The sequence below is a fragment of the Neophocaena asiaeorientalis genome, unplaced genomic scaffold, assembly GCF_003031525.2.
Source record: "Neophocaena asiaeorientalis asiaeorientalis breed wild unplaced genomic scaffold, Neophocaena_asiaeorientalis_V1.1 scaffold7, whole genome shotgun sequence".
Taxonomy (NCBI): Eukaryota; Metazoa; Chordata; class Mammalia; order Artiodactyla; family Phocoenidae; genus Neophocaena; species Neophocaena asiaeorientalis.
Window position 1 is genome coordinate 20,134,633 of NW_020185337.1, and position 17,655 is coordinate 20,152,287.

A 17,655-nucleotide genomic window follows, 5' to 3' on the forward strand; every position below is an offset into this window, starting at 1 on the left:
TCTATGTACATGCCTGCACATACTTTTGTGTGGTTGTGTCTTTTTTTTTTTTTTTCTGTGTCTGTGTCTTAATTTCTCTTGGGTATATACTAGGAACTGCCGGGTCAAATGGTAACTCCATGTCTGACGCTTCTAGAAATTGCCATATTGCTTTCCACAGTAGCTGCACAATTTTATGTTCTCACCAGCAATGTATGAAGGTGCAAAGTTCTCCACATCCTTGTCTATAATACTTGTTATTGCCTATCTTTTTTTATTATAACCATCCTCATGGGTGGGAAGTAGCATTTTATTGTGGCTTTGATTTGCATTTCCCTAATGACTAATGACGTTGGGCATCTTTTCATGTGCTTGTGGACTATTTGTATATCTTCTTTGGAGAAATACATATTCAGATCTTTTGCCCACTTTTAAATTGGGTTGTCTTCTTATTACTGAGTTGCAAGAGTTCTTTATATATTCTGAATGCAAAAGATCCAGCAGTTCCTAGGTATATATACCCAAGAGTTTGTTCCCACAATACTGACACCGAATGTGAGGGCTTTTTTTCCCCCACACCAACCAATTCTCCAACTCTCTGGACACCAAACAGGTGTCCCACACTTCAATTCAATTCTGATACTAATAATTACCTGGTGTAAGTGCAGTCTCACTTCAGGTTGTCACCTGTACTCCTAACCCACTAGCTATAAATCAAAGTTCCCATGACCCACCCTCCCAGGTTTGGTAATTTGTTAGAATGGCTCCTGGAACCCAGGAAAGTAGTTTAGTTACTGCTATTGATTTATTATAAGGATACAACTCAGGAACAGCCAAATAGAAAAGATGCATAGAGCAAGCCAGGGGGGATGGAGTGCAGAGCTTTTTCGCCCTCTCTGGATTATGCCACCCTCCCAGCACCTCCATGTGTTCACCAACCCAGAAGCTCCCGGAACCTCATCGTTTAGGGGTGTTCATGGAAGTTTCATTATGCAGGCATGACTGATTAAGTCATGGTCATTGGTGATGAGCTCAATCTCCAGCCCCTCTCCCCTCCCTGGAGGTTGGAAGTAGGACTCAAAGTTGTAAACCTCTGATCAAGCCTTGGTCTTTCTGGCAACCAGCCCCCATCGTGAAGCTATCTAGAGGCCCAGCAAGAGTCACCTCATCAGAACAGAAGACGTTCCTCTCACTCGGGAAATTCCAAGGGATTTAGGAGCTCTGTGTCAGGAACTGGGGACAAAGACCCAATATGTGTTTATTTTTGTGCCACAGGTCGACGTAGATTGGATTGAAGAGGAGTAAAAGAAAGAAATCAAATTCCAGGTTGGTTATCAATTCAGTTTAATTCATTTCCCACATTAATAAACCTTACCTATGTGTAAGCTATTCTGAGCCTTTCAAGAAGCTTACAATCCTAACAAAAATGAATGGACTGGAGACTCTTAAAACTGCGAAATACCAGAAGCAAGAACTGTTTGATAATTTTGGTGTCTCCAAGGCTTAGCAAGCGTCCTGCACAGTAGCTACTCCACAAACATTTGTTCAACATAACTGAACTGAGATAAGGAAGTAACTAAAAGATGTGGCAGAAAATATTAAGCGACACAAAAGTACAGGCCTCTCCCGGTACAGCTGTCTACACTAGTCTTGGAGTTTAAATAGGAGCAGAAGACGGAAAAAGCGGGGACAAATGTGAAAGAAATGAAGAGAGATGAAAGGAAGGACTTTAAAAACAGATCAACGACACCAGTGGTCAGATGAAGCAAATACGGAGGGGAAAGCCGGGTGGACCCTTGCCCTCAGGGACTTAGGACTTTTAAAAGGACTCTTGTAGAGATAATCAGGCTGAGCTCTATCTGCACCAGTAATGAAGGCTTCTGCCGATCTCAGGTGTTTTTAAGCAGCCCTACTGTTCTGTGCCACGCAGGTGTGAAGTAAACAACAGCAAACACTGAAGGGTATAAAAGGCCAAAATTGCTGAAGAGGAAGGCAGCAGAAACCGTGTCACGAAGTGAGAACAGGGGTTAATTTTATGTTCTGTTTTCTTTTCTGCTTCCACGACTCACATGTGAACTGACTAATGGCTCTTGGAATTTTCTGACAGTGGCCAACTTCACATGGTATTTGTTTGATGCAGTTCCCCACAGGACAGTCCTCGATGCAGCAAAGGCTTTGCAAGGTAGACACACAGACGGCCAAAAGGCACATGAAAAGATCCTCAACATTGTTGGTTATTAGAGACATGCAAATCAAAACTACAATGAGGTATCACCTCACACCAGTCAGAGTGGCCATATCAAAAAGTCTACAAATAACAAATGCTGGAGAGGGTGGGGAGGAAAGGGAACCCTCCCGCACTGTTGGTGGGAATGTAAATTGATACAGCCACTATGGAGAACAGTATGGAGGCTCCTTAAAAAACTAAAAATAGAATTACCATATGACCCAGCAATCCCACTACTGGGCATATACCCTGAGAATACCATAATTCAAAGAGTCATGTACCACAATGTTCATTGCAGCTCTATTTCCAATAGCCAGGACATGGAAGCAACCTAAGTGTCCATGGACAGATGAATGGATAAAGAAGATGTGGTATATATACACAGTGGAATACTACTCAGCTATAAAAAAAGAATGAAGTAACGCCATTTGTAACAACATGGATGGACCCAGAGATTATCATACTAAGTATACCAAGTGAAGTACGTCAGACAGAGAAAGACAAATATCATATGATATCGCTTGTATGCGGAATCTAAAAAAATGATACAAATGAACTTACTTACAAAAGAGAAATCAACTCACAGACTTTGAAAACAAACTTTTGATTACCAAAGGGGAAAGGTCAGGGGAGGGATAAATTAGGAGTTTGGGATTAAAAGGTACACCTTACTATACATAAAATAGATAACCAACAAGGACCTGCTGTATAGCACAGGGAACTCTACTCGATATCTTGTAATAAGTTATAATGGAAGATGATGTAAAGAAAAGAATATATATATACACATATATATATGTATAATTGAATCACTTTGTTGTACATCTGAAACTAACACAACAGTGTAAATCAACTATATTTCAATAAAATTTTTTTTAAAAGAAAAAAAGGCTTTGCAAGGAATGGAAGGATTTATTCGTTCATTCATTCACCCATTCATTTAATAAATATACTTTGAGCAGTGGGCTCTGTTTTGATGTGGGGGATATTACAATTTAAATGAATATCCACTTCTCACAGAGCTCACAGTCTGGGGAGTGACAGACACAAATAAATGAATGAACGAGTAAACATCTGAGGTGCTGATAAACGCTCTGAATGTGGGGATCGGCAAGGGGATAGATGGTGAGGGACAGGTATTTTAGGTAGGTGATCAAGGAAGACCCCTCTAATACACTGCTGAGTGATCAGACAGCTGATGAGGTGAGAGAGTGGTCCGTTGAGCTGTCTCCTGTGGAGGGCCAGGGTGGCAGAACAGAGGTGCCCTGGGGAGAGGGGAAGATGGGCTCAGATCGGGAGCCAGGAATAAGTATATGACATCATTTATATTAACACACACACTCTATATTCCTGGCTTCCTTTCTGCTTTATTTTATGCTGTACATGATCAGCCTGAGCTTTTTAACCATGTTATACTATATTTGTAATTCCTCTCCAACACACTGTATTTTAAAAAGTTCACTTGCATTTTCCAAGGATGTCTGGCCCTCTAAATTCTGTCACAGATTCAGATTTTTTAAAAATGTATTCCTTTAGGAAAAGAGATTCAAAGGTATGTAGCTACCATATGGCCTAGCAACTTCACTCATATGCAGAATAATGAAAACGTGTCCACACAAAAACCTGCACGTGAATGTTTACACAGCAGCATTATTCATAATTCCCCCAAAGTGGAAACCACCTAAATGTCTATCACCTGATGAGGGAATAAACAAAATGTGGTGTCTGTCATCTTAAAAAATTGAAAATGCAAAACAGACCTTACAAAACATATGTGTAAGTGATCATCTGTCTGCAACAAACGTCAAAAATTTGCCTTCTCTCAGCAGAGTTGCCTCGGCAGTTGTACTTCTTACAAGGTGGCAGGACGTGGAAGCTGCCAGGCCTCTAAAAGGCTAGGAGTTGAGACAGTGTTTCTTCTCTGTATTTTATTGGTCAAAGCAGTTCCAGTCCAGCCCAGATTCAAGGGTGTGCAGAAAAGACTCCATCTCATGACTGGGCAGTAGCATGGGAGTACAGGAAGGGAAGAATTGGAGATAAACTAGCATGAAGACAGAATAGGTTGGGGAGCAAGAAACCAGATTTAAAATGTCAGAAGCCACTAACAACTAAAGGTCAAACTACATTTAAAATAGTTAAAAGTCAGCTATTATACACCGTAGTGGATTGATTTGTTGGTCTCAATTCTTTACCCCTCCCTGTACCCACACACTTACTTGATGCAGACTATACTTCCCTGTCGCCTGACTTTGGTCTTAGATATAAGTGTTATTTATCGATTGTTGCATACCAAACCCTTCCCAAACTTAGTGGCTTAAAATAGCTATGTCACAATTCTACGGTTTGGACAGGGGGTTCTTTTGCTGTTCCGACCTGGGCTCATTCGTGAAGTTACATTCAGCTAAATAGGCAGCTTGGGGGCTGAGCTAGGACAGCTGGGATGGCCAGGCCTCTCTCCACGTGGGCTTTCATCCATGAAGAGGCTCAACTGAGTTGGGTTTCCTCATCGTCATGTGGTGGCCACAGCATCCCAAGAGGGGGAGGGTGGAAATACAAGGCCATTTTAGGCTAGGGCTCACCGAGTCACAAAACTTCACTTCTATCACACTCTCCTGGTCAAAGCAAGTCACAAGCCCATCTTCAAGAGGTAAAGAACATGTCTGGGAAATAAACTACCTCTTGATGGGAGGAGGCGAAAATAGGTTATGGCCACATTGAGTCTACGAGAGCATGTGACTTGCTTTGGCCAATGGCATGGAGACTGCAGTGACTATGCGCCGGTTCAAGTCTAGGCCTAGAAAATCCTCGAGTGTCTCCTTTTCTTGTGCTTCTGCCATCGTCATGTGAAGAAGTGCCTGGGGTAGCCCACCTGCCCAAGAATGAGGGACGCTCTGAGCAGAGCTGATCCGGCCAGTCTGTAGTCCGGCAGTGAGATGCAGAGCTGCCCAGCCGAGCCACACTTAGGTCAGCCAGGTCACAGAAGCAAGAACATAATAAATTACTGTTTTAAGCCAATGAGTATTTGGGTGATTTGTTGCACAGCAATACTAATAGATAGGGCAATTTTTAAGAGCAAATATTTGCGAATAAAATTTATATCCTGTCTTATATTTGCTTCTAACTGTATAAACTATATATATATATATGTCACTTTCAGAGGCTCCTCTAGTTAAAGGCAATAGAAGAAAAAACTGCTATCTTTGGGGAAACATCATTAGAGTTTCCACTACAACAGCACTTTCAGAAGCAAAACCCCCATCACAAATAATTGTATTCATTCATCAAATATTTACTGAGTGACCAGTATGTGTAAAATACTACACCTGAGACTGTGGTATCTACAGTGATGAATGTGCGTGTGTGTTATGATCAGGTTTGGTAGCTCTTAACAGAAATGGTTGTTATGGTTGCTCCATAGATCAGCTCACCAAAGATCTGACCTCCTATCTTACTGCTCTGCCACCTCTACCATGTCATATTATGACCCAAGATGATTCTTAAGTTCCAGCCGTCATATCCACAGTCCAGGAAAGGAGAATGACAGAAGGGCATGCCTCCTTCCTTTGTATTGTAACTTTCTGGAAGTCCATGTGTTTCTAATTACATCTTACGGCACGAATTTAACAGCAAGACCACACTAATTATACGGGAGGCTAGGAAATAAGCTTTTCTTTTTGCCAGCAGTATGCCCAGACGAAAATCAGGGGTCTGTTACTAAGGAGGAAGGGAAGAATGTATATTGAATCGGGCATCTAGCTGTCTCTGCCACAATACATAATGGATTTTATTTCCTGGGAGCAACTATATTAGTTTCTCAGTAATGACTATACTAGTAAATCTATTGATTTTTCAGTCCTGATCTATCCATTCCTGTTGTCAGCATTTTCATTAACATTTTTGGTATTTCTTATATATGTCCTATCATTATTCATGTTCACTTACGTTCAGTACCTATACACCTAGGATTTATATGTTCCTTAAAGACAGAGAATATCTATCTATCTATCTATCTCTATATCTCCACAGAACTCACTGCGGCTGCTAAATGGTGACTGAAGTCAATTATTAAGACAGTCCACCTTCCCTTCATGTTCCTTCTTCTGGAATAAAAAAGTCTGTAATATAAATTCCAGTCCTGTATTATTTATATAACACGTCTTGATCTTTCAAGATCAAGTGGATCTCCACTTGATCTCGTTAGACTTCTGGTTGATGAATAACTCACTTTTGATACAGAGAAAGCAGTGGGTCACCATGTATTCTGGACCCCATGCAGTTAGGTCAAATGGGGAAGTCCTTAACTTATATTATTGAGGCTCTTTCCTTCAATATTCTCCCATTATTCTGTCAAATACCCCTAGAATTTGCCCATTAGAAATTAATTTCTTTGTGTTAAGAAGTATCTATTTTCTCATTAAATGCATGGAAGGTTATCTTTATAAGCTATTCACCAGTCATTCACATTTTAGAGTATTTTGGAAAAAAAAGACATTGTCCTGGGTTTGTACAATGGCCAGTATCTCCAGGTGATCGACCCTGCCGGCTTTTTAATTTCCATGGCACCACTCATGCCCTCTCTTCTCTGTTTATCCAGTTGGGATTCCGTGGTCCATTGTTATAGTTTCTCACCTCCCTGCTTTATTATATCCATGTAGCTAAAGCTTAACCTGTTCAAATCTAACCCTTCACCTAAATTAGCCTCTGCACCCAAGTAGCTGAATGTGGCTGGAGAAAGACATTAACACACACTAACTGGTCTCACACCAAATCATGAACCTAGCCTCAAGTGGGTCCTTAGATCTGTCCAGCTACCCTGCCAGCTCACCTGGGTCCTCCAACGCCTCCCCCATCCCAGATGACTAATGTGCTCCTTTTCTTGCAAGTCAGTCTTTCATTCCCTTCAAATTATTCTCATCAGCATGCATACATGCTGTAATATTTTCCATCTTAAAAAAATACCCCTCTGTTACTGCCTCATTCCTATGTCCCACCTTAAAATCAAACTCCTCAAGTACTTTTAGAGTGTTTGCTCCTTTACTTCTCATTCTCTCTTGAACTCATGACAATCACATTTATGTGCCCTCACTGCACTGACACTGATCTTGTCTGGGTCTTCAATGACCTTTACGTGGTCAAGCCTAACATCAAACAGCTGCTTACACTCTCCTTGAAATTTTCTTTATTGCCTTTCTCTCACTTTTTATTGGATTTCCTCCTAGCTCATTACTATTCTTTCTCAGTCACCTTTGCCTGGACCTCTTCCTTTTGCCAACTTCTAAATTCTGCCAAATCCCAGCGCTTTGACCTCCAGCCTCCTCTCCTCTCCATCCATCTCACTCCCTAGGTGATCTCATCCTCGTGGTTTGAAATTCTGTCTGCACACTAGTGACTCCTGAATGTATGTCTTTCACCTTGACTTCTCCCTGGAACTGACACAGGAGGGAAAGGGTCAGGGTACGACCTTTAAAAGAATGACATAGCCATAGGGCATGACAAAAACTGGTTAGAACCAACTAGGTCCGAGGTGGCAGGAGATCTGACTTCCAGTGGACTTTGAGTCTCATTATATCCTCGCTGTAATACATTAGCATATGCTAAATGGCACACCACCAGCACCACGACAGTTCTGAGGCCAACCATAAAAGCTCAAAAAGTGGGTGGTGGCCCAATTCCTGGAAATCTCTAACCCTTCTCCAAAATATTTGGAATAATCCTCCCAGTTATTAGACTATGCAATTATCCAGCCCGTAAAAACTAACCACTCCATATTTTGGGGCCTCTGAGCCTTCCGAGATGGCTCACTTCTGTCTCTGTAGTGTGTTTCTCCCAAGGCCGTTCACCTTTTGAAATGGACCGCATTCTGTCTGTGGAATGTGTATCTCTCTAAATAAATCCACTTCTTACCTATCACTTTGCCTCTCACTGAATTCTTTCGGCGATGAGACATAAAGAACATGAGCTTCCTTAAGTCCTGGGATCAGCTGTGTGACCTCAATTAAAAGACAGTGGGTTCAAGTCCCAACCTGAATTTTGACTGGGTTCGAGTCCAGGTCCGCGGGTTGAAGTCCTATCTGGGTTGTGTGATTTCAGAACCACAGATGAATATATCTAAGTCCTATGCAAAAGTTTTACTGTATGTTTACAGGACGTCACAAAGTTAACATCCTCAAGGTGAAACTCTCCATTCTCCTCCAACAACTTTCTACCTGGTCTCCTAGTTGCTACTTTTGCCTCTCCCAGGGTTCATTCCCTGCACAGCAACATGAGTGATCCTTTTCATCACAAATCAGTTCACAACCCTCACCTGCTGTCTCTCCCCAGGTCTTCTCAACAATGAGAATCAAGTCTAAATTCCTTTTCTTTTCTGTCCTTTCCTTTCCCTATCTTATCTTATCTCGGTCTACAACGTCTTACAGACTGGTTTCTCTCTGACCTCATTTCTGCTTAATTTCACTCATTATCTATGTTCCCGTCCTGCAGGCTTCCTTGCCACTCTGCTACGGCACCTTTGTGCATGCCCTTTCCTCTGCCTGGAATATTTTTCCTCCAAATATATGCAGGGTCTGTTCCCTCTCTTCCTTCATTATGGTTCCTGCCCCCCAATGCCAGGCTTTTCCCTCACTTCCACACCTCAAATAGCACATACTCCTTTCTCTATCCCATTATTCATCATTTATTTTTCTACAGACCATTCATCGTTACAGATATCAAAGAATATATTCATCTGTTTGGTTTTCTGTTCCTTCCTCTAGAGTATATGTTCCATGAGGACAGAAATTTTGTGTGTTTAGCTCACTGCTACATCCCCAGCTCCTGGAATAGTTTCTAGTACATAGGAGGATGCATTAAATATTATTGGAATGAATGAACAGCCATTTATTAAGCAAACAAAAGAGTTTTAATAGAGGAGAGGAGAAAGAAGAAAGACATTTTGTAAGCAGGAAACAGTGTCAGAGACCAGCGAGCTCAGGACCAGTTAGGGTGTTCTAGGCAAGGACAGGGAATAATAAAAATTCCTAACATTAACTAGGTTGTCTAAAGTCAAGAATGACTCTGATCACACACAGTATGAAGAGGCTGGATTAGTACTTGCCTGGGATACTAAAAATTTGGCCTATAATTCTAGCCTGTAGTTACCAGCTCTGTGGTGTTGGGCAAATCTCTTCACCTCTCAGAATTTGCATTTAATTTTCTGAAAAATAAAGGGGAGATGAAGAGGAGGAAAATAGTTCAAAGGTACCTCCCGGCTCTAAAATTCTTTGGTCATATACTGACTTCTGGACAGGCCGAAAAACTTCTGGGGCCTTTCCTCTCCCAGGCTACAAATTTAGTTCAGTGAGTTAAGAAGACAGAGGTGAAAGATCCCTGGCGGCAACCACTACTCCGTTAAGATCCTTATCGACAGTAAACAGTATGCTCTGCCTTCTCATGGGCCCCACTGGGAAACCAAAACTCCTTCTGGAATAAAACTTTCTACATCAGTTCCTTAAAAACAGACAGTAGATTCACCTAATTCCAGCTTAGCAAGCCAACACTGCAAAACGGGCGATGTCTGTTGTGTTTTCCCGCCCACTGAAGTCCTTGCCAGCGGGCTAGGCTTAGGCGAAGTCACTCCTCAGGTGCCATCTGTATTCTACTCTAGCTGGTCATTTTCTCCCGCTTCAGTGCTTCCGAGTGATGTGTTTGCCCCTTGCTCTTTCTCTAAACGCAGCAGGCCTCCAGTAGATGATACTAGCTAAGCCCTACCTGGTAAAACAGGAAACGCTCTTTCTTTTTTTCTTTCCACTTAGCTACAATCTATGTTCTTTTCTGGTGCATGAATTAGTCAGAAATTTAGGCTTATGTGTACAGTGTTTTTCACTTGTGGAACACATCGAAACAGAAAGCCAATTTTTGTCAATCTGCAAAGCCAACTTTGGTTAAAGTAATTTAAAGTCTTCAAAACAGAGATGACATACAGAGAGACACTGTGGTCAGCGGATGTGCTTTGGAGACTGAGCGTCCTAGGCTAATGCCTGCTTTCCACTCACTACTTCGTGGCCTGGGGCAAATCATTAACTTCTCTGTGCCTCAAACTTTCCTCGTCTGTGAAAGAGGGATAACACTACCTACATCAAAGAGCTGTTGTGTGGACATACATAAGGTTTCTGTAAAAAGTTGATTTCCAACAGATGTTAATGGCAGGCAAAGATATTTATGGAGGCAGCAGGAAGAACATATAAGGTATCAGTGAGTTCAGCTTTCACTTTTTTTTCTTGAGAGGTGAAGAGCACAGCAGTTAGGAACACAGACTCTGGGGCCGGGTGGCAAAAATTCAAGTCCTGGCAAGGCATCATTTATAAGCTATATGACCTCAGGCAAATTACTTAATCTATCTGTGCGCCTCACCTGTAAAATGGGGAAGATAATAATAACCTTATCTCATTGGGTTGTTAGAGTTGAATGAGTTAATACACGTAAAGAATTTAGAACAGTGCCTGGACAGAATAAGCATTTGTATGGGTTAGTGGGACGGTCAAGTTTATGTGTCAATTTGACTAGGCCAAGGTACCCAGATGTTTAGTCCAACATAAATCTAGATGTCTCTGTGAAGGTATTTGTAGATGGAATTAACATTTAAATCAGTAGGTTGAGTAAAGCAGATTTTACCCCCATAATGTGGATGGGCCTCATCCAGTCAGTTAAAGGCCTTAAGAGAAAGACTGACATCCCCCAAGGAAGAAGGCGATCTGCCCCCAGACTGCCTTGGGACATGAGTGAGGCGGCGTCTCTTCCCTGGGTCTCCAGCCTGCGACTCTGCTGCGGGGCCTCTGTGCGTGCCCTCTCTTTTGCCTAGAATACTTTCCCTCCAAATATATGCAGGGTCTGTTCTCCCTCTTCAGATTCGGACTTGCCCGCTCCCACATCCCATGAGCCAATTCCTTAAGTCTCAGTCTCTCTCTCTCAGCCCCGCCCACACACACACACACCCCCACACACACCCTATTGCTTGTTTCTCTGGAGAACCCTAACAGTTAGCAAGTATTACTTCTGTTTGCAGCACGAAGTGATACTCTGTTCTGCTTCTTCTCTAAGAGCACAAGTAATCAGTAATCACACGGCAAATGTTCACTTTAATCCTTCTGTTTCTGAAGATTTAAGAAAACTAAGAGGAGAAGATTAAGGTTTGCCTAAGCAGAGGCAAGGGAGCAAGGCGGGTCAGAACCCTCACAGCAGGTTTAGGAAATGATGAGTTTGGGTGGAATGAGTGTCCGTTTAGGGAAGTAGTGGATCAGAAGGTTGCCGAAGGGCAGGAACAAGCTCGTGGAGAAGTGTGAATGCTAGCCTCAGAAGCTTAGAATTTTTTTTTTAAACACTGTTGGAAATGGGGAGCTACTGAAGCTTCGTGAAACCGTGCTGTAAGATGAAAAATAGTACCAGTGGGTGTAGGATGAATTAGGAGGGAGAAGCCACAGAACGAGAGAACATGTAGAAAATATTTATGTAACCTTGCATTCACCAGTTGCATACAATTCGAAGAGCACTAAGCATCTATTTCTACACTATTTTCATTGGGTCACATTTCAGGCCATATGACAGTCCCTCATGTGGGCAGGCTGACGTCCCCCTCTTGGTCCCCTTCCCTTTTTTCCCTTTGCTGTAACTCTGCCCTCTTCCCGAATCTCAGCGTTCTGCCTCTTCCCTGTGGTCTATGCAAAGGTGGGGTGGCGGCAGGGAACACCATTTCTATTGTCCTTTGCAACCCGGGGATATCTTTCCTGGTTTCATTCTGGGAAGATGATTGTCGATTCTTATTTTACGGGAAGGTATCTTCAAGAAAACCAGTCCCCTCTTGCTAACTTCTCATAGCATAATCATTATGTATTATTAGTTTATTTGAATTTTCACAACTTTTTCTGGAGTATTCTTGTATATAAAATCTAGAACACCCAAAGCCAAAGTAACATTTAAATGGTAAATGCTAAAGGCTGGTTTTCGAATCTATATTTAACACTACCAGGGTTAAGAAACACAGTCCGGTACTTCCCCAGAGTATGCTAATTAACTGGGGGAAAAAATACTGTCTCTTCTGTCATTGGAAGGGAAACTGACCAATAGAAAAGCAGTTCAGCACCTACACCCACTCTGTATACCTAATGAGGTGTGTTTGTACATGCCAATAACTCATGCTTTGGGTTGCCTGACAACCAGTGACAAATGTGCCTTTCATCATCTCTTACAATGTTACTTTGGGATACTGAACTCTATTCTAAATGAGACTTAGGAATGAGTTTAGAAAATTAGTTATAATCTTCTAAAGTTATAAGCGTACATACTTCTGAAATTACAGATCTCAAAGACAATGGCAGTTTCTATTAACATTGCATGCATTTTTCTGTTGTTTATCCACTTGTATAAAACTAGTTATTCGAACATTCCCTTCATTCTACTGACAAGAAAAGTACTGAATATCCCTCATGAAGATTATAGGGAATTTTTGGCTTGTTTCAGCCATATCCTAATAGCAGTACATTAGCAGATATGACTTGGCAATAAACACTGAGTTTACATTCTTGAAGGTACAACTCTGACCGTGTCATTCTGTATCATTTCCCACAGCTGGAAGGGTACAATTTTAATTTTAATTTGTTTATATGTTGCTTTATAGGTGGACCGAACTTTTTTTAAAAAAAACTAGATATTTATTGGCTCCTCCAGTTCACTTCAAGTAAAATCTTCAAAGAATAATAACACTTTTTTTTTATGGGACATTTAATTCTCTGCTTAATTGAATTCTTGTAGCAGTTATGAAAGTCAGCCAAGGCGGGTTATATTTAGTATTATTTTACATCTGATAAAAGAGGGGCACAGCAAAGCTAGCTCCTTGTCTGAGGCCGCCCATTGGTCAAAAGCAATGTTGGCATTCCAGACTCAGGCGAGGTATATTTTCTGTGAGTCCAAGATACTTCTCAAGAGTTAGAAACTTGTTTTTTCTTTCTCATTCTTTCTAGGTAGGCTTGTATAATATTCAGCAACTGAAAAATCCCTAACGTAAGAGAAAGACAGAGACAGAAAGGGGAAGAGGAGCCACAACACTCCAAGAATAATACTTAGAGAAAGCCATACTTTTCCAGTTATAGCATTCACCATACCTAGATAAATGCCTACTATCTCCTCTGCCCCCTCCCAATTTTCATGAGAACAGAGACATTTATATTTTTCATTCATTGCTATAAACCCAGTAGAAACTTCATGAAAAGTTATTGAAAAAAATGAATGAAAATTTCTTTTTGAATAAAATTGCCCCAAGAAAACCTCAACCAAATGATTTTAAGTTGGAGCTACTACCTGTATGAGTCAGGACAGGCTAGGTTAAGTTAGCTCAAGATGTAGCAGCAAACAGTATCAGTGGCTCAAAACCAGAAAGGTTTGTTTCCTGCTCAGCTATCTGGCCACGATGGGTTGGCAGCAGGATTTTTTTCTCCACAGGCAGTTACTCAGGAACTGGACAGAAGGAGAAGCAGTGATCTGGAACTTTTGTTAGTTGTAATGGCAGAGGGAAATAAGCCTTGAAGGGTCTTGCAGAGGATCATTAAATGCTCCAACTCAGAAACGCTGTCACCTCCACGCACAATTCACTGACCTAAACTAGTCACAGGCTCCCTTCCTTCCCACAGCACCACCCACGAAGGGGCCAGAAACTGCCTGGAAGGTGGAGAGGAGGAAATATTTGGCAAATGGAGCTAATGACTATCATATTCCATTTCCTTGATTTTGAGCTTTTGTAATTTAAGTAACAGAATGCAATTCTGTTTATAACTTTTTCTACATTTAGAAAATACGATTTTCCTCGTAACAGCCCTATATGAGAATGATGCAGAATGAGATTAAATACTTGAATGGGGCCAAATAGAAAAGTCAGAGGTGGAAACGGAAGAGAATTCAGATCTCTAGAACGATAGTACTGGATGAAGCGCATTTATTCCATATTTGTGGGGAAAAAAGCAACAATTACATTCTAAAATAAAATCAGTGCTACAAGTTTTAATAGGGTTCAAAGACAAGATGTAAAAATTGTTTGTGTCAGGGTTTTGGCAATTATTCTGGTGACACGCAGAAGGGACATCTGGGCTAGCAATTCTAGATAGAAAACCACCTGAACTGTGGAAAACTCCACGCTAATATCTCACACTTTAGGCATGAGGCGAGAAGTAGCATCCGGAGTCTTACCTGGAGAACTGCTGATTCTAACAGAGGAAAAGAAAAAATGTTTCCTTTTACCGTCTTAGGTTCTCTGGCTGGGACCCTGGAAATTAAATTGACAAAAGACAAATAAAGAAGAGAAAAAACAGTTTTAATCCTGTAAGTATGAATGGAAATTTCATAAAGAAATGAGACTCTAGGAGACCAGATGATTGAGGTTTATATACTATTTTAGGCTAAACAAAGGAAAAGGGGCATCGGAGTTAGGGGAGGCAAGTTACAGGAATGCAAGGGGAGGAAATGTGTGTTAAGTAAGTGTTGTCTTGTTATGTAGAAAGGAGTCTGTCAGGTGGTAACAGTTATCTCTGGGAGTAGTGCTCTTTCTGGTACTTCCAGGAGCCACCATGAAAGATGGAAATTTCCTTTATAAATGTAAATTTCCTTTACTAAAGGGGAAATTAATACTCTATTTTTAGGCAGGAGGAGGTGAAGAGCTTTTTCTGCATCTCCTGGTCCTCAGTTGCCTTTAGCTCAAAATAATCCAAAGAGACCTTCTCTGGTGGTGCAGTGGTTGAGAGTCCGCCTGCCGATGCAGGGGACACGGGTTCGTGCCCCAGTCTGGGAGGATCCCAGATGCCGCGGAGCGGCTGGTCCCGTGAGCCATGGCCGCTGAGCCTGCGCGTCCGGAGCCTGTGCTCCGCAACGGGAGAGGCCACAACAGTGAGAGGCCCGCGTACCGCAAAAAACAAAAATAATAATAACAATCCAAAGAGGTGTATTTTGGGGGTCACATATTCTGGTACCCTTCACTGACCATACAAAAATACCATCTCTAATGTTTTAACAAGAAAAAAAATTGTTTATTCATTAGTGAATATTAATAAAATTATCAATTCATTATTCCACAGTATTTGGCCCCCAGAAGCATTAGCAACTAATCAGGAAAATGGGTAGTGTTAAATTAATTAAACAAGGAGGCCCTTAGACTGAGGTGGTTTTAACGCCTTAGTAGCCTAAGTAAACAAACCAAAACCTAAATCTATAGTGCCCTAAGGTTAAGAAATGAAAACCTAAGGACAACCAACCACAAAGCCAAACAGACTTCCCCAAATAAGGTAACTGTTTAACCTGTAGCCAATCAAATCATTTTCTTGCTTGGCTTTCACATCTTCTCTATAAAATCTTGCCTCTAGCTGCACTCCTAACCAATTCCGGTTTGGTGCTGAACAATTCCAGTCAGTTTTGGCTCAAACTCTTAAAATGTGTAACACGCCTCAGTTTATCTTGTAACAGTTCCAGTCCAGTGGTTCATTAGCCTAAATCTCAAATGGTTTACGTCCTCACTTTATATTTTATAAGGCCTCCTGCGACCTATCCACCCACAGCCTTGTGACCCATCTTGAGTATAATTTCCCGATAGTGACTATTATCAAATAGTTCAAGTCTTTAAAATATAAAGTGAAATAAAAAGGAGCTCAACTTAATGAAGTATGGAGTGTTGCATCCACTTGATTCTTTTGGACATTAGGCAGTGATCCCGCGTGTTGAGTATATGTACATTTGTACTACATTTAGCCATGCTTCAGAGATGCAAAAAGCAAAAATAAATAATTCTAAAGAAGTAAACTGCTGGCTTTATTCCTAATCAACTGTGGTAGGATGTGGAATGGTATGGTTTTCAAATATAACTCCAAGGACTGTATTAGCAGCAAACATATGCATATTCTTCAGGTCAGCCTAACTGACCTTGTTTATCATATGCCTGTGAATTACAGTCTATTATAATAAAAGGATGTAGCAAAGTCATGATGTTCTCAAATCCTGGACACGCAGTTTGCAGCTGCTTAAAAAGAAGGTCAAAATGCCATACACAGTTACAAGTGTTTTAGACTTCCAAACTTAAAATTTCTCACGTCAACAGTTCTTGTTGCCGAAAGTTTTCACATTTGTGAGAGCAAAGCCCTTGATGATCTGGGGTCTGTGTGTTTGAGATACTGCAATACATGGTACTATATTACTGATGAACAGATTCAAAAATAACTTAACTGTATTTAAAACTCAGCCACCAGATCGCTCCATCAAAAGAAAAGGCCCAAAGACACGTACTAGAATGTTTATAGTAGCACGATCTGTAATAGCTCCAAATGTTCATCAGAAGGATGAATTCAAAGGTATATTTACAGAATGAAATAACATGAATAATCTACAACTATATGCAACAGTATGGAAGAATCTCATAAGTATAAAGTTGAATAAAGGGCCAAACACAGAAGAGTGTATACTTCATGATTCTATATATATCAAGTCCAAAGACAGGCAAAACTAATCTATGTTGTTGAAAGTCATGATAGGCAATGACTGGAAGGCAGTATGATGGAGTCCCTGGGTGTTTATAATGTTCTGTTTCTTGATCTGGGTGGTAGATACACAGGTGTGTTCAGATTGTGAAAATTCACTGAGCTGTATACACTTGGGATATATGCACTTATACAGAGAGAGACACACACACACATAACAGGGTGGGAGAGGGCTTTCTGTAAATAAGATTGCCTTGTCTGATGGTTCAGATATGCATGTGTATGTGTGCATGTGTGTATATATATATATATATATATATATATATATGGCTTCAATAAAATGATAAAAGAACAGAAAATTCCAGGAAGCCCATGAAAACTGAATCACTCTCTAAACAGAATGCTCAATGAACTGGTTTCAGAACAGTTGTCCGGGGAACGGGATACCTAATATGTCAAAACAAGCTAATAATTTATCTTTAAAATCTCTGCTTTTCTCTACCTCCAGTGATATCACCATAGTTTAAAACAGGTCATCTCCCACCTTGGAGTTCCTCTGATTTAGTCTCCTAACCAGTCTCCCAATAACCTGTTCTACCTATTCACCTACACATTAACCAAAGCAGTTTAAAGTCTAAACCAGATCCTTTTTCTCCTTTGCATAAAATGCCTCAATAGAGTCTCATTATATTTAAAATGTAAAGCAAATTCCAAGTCTTGGCTACATCCTCTGGCCTCTGTCTACCTCATCTCCTTCTGTCATGCTGCTCTCTCCCTCCCTCTAAACTAGACCCACACTAGCCTTTCTGTTCTTCCAAAATGTCAAGCTGTCCCACCTCAGGACATTTGCTCTGCTGTCCCCTCTGCCCAGAACAATCACTTTCCAGGTGCCGTGGCTGACTGATCTTCTCACTCTTTGTTTAAACGTTATTAAGTTCTTATAGAACAACCCTCTCTAGCTAACCTCAA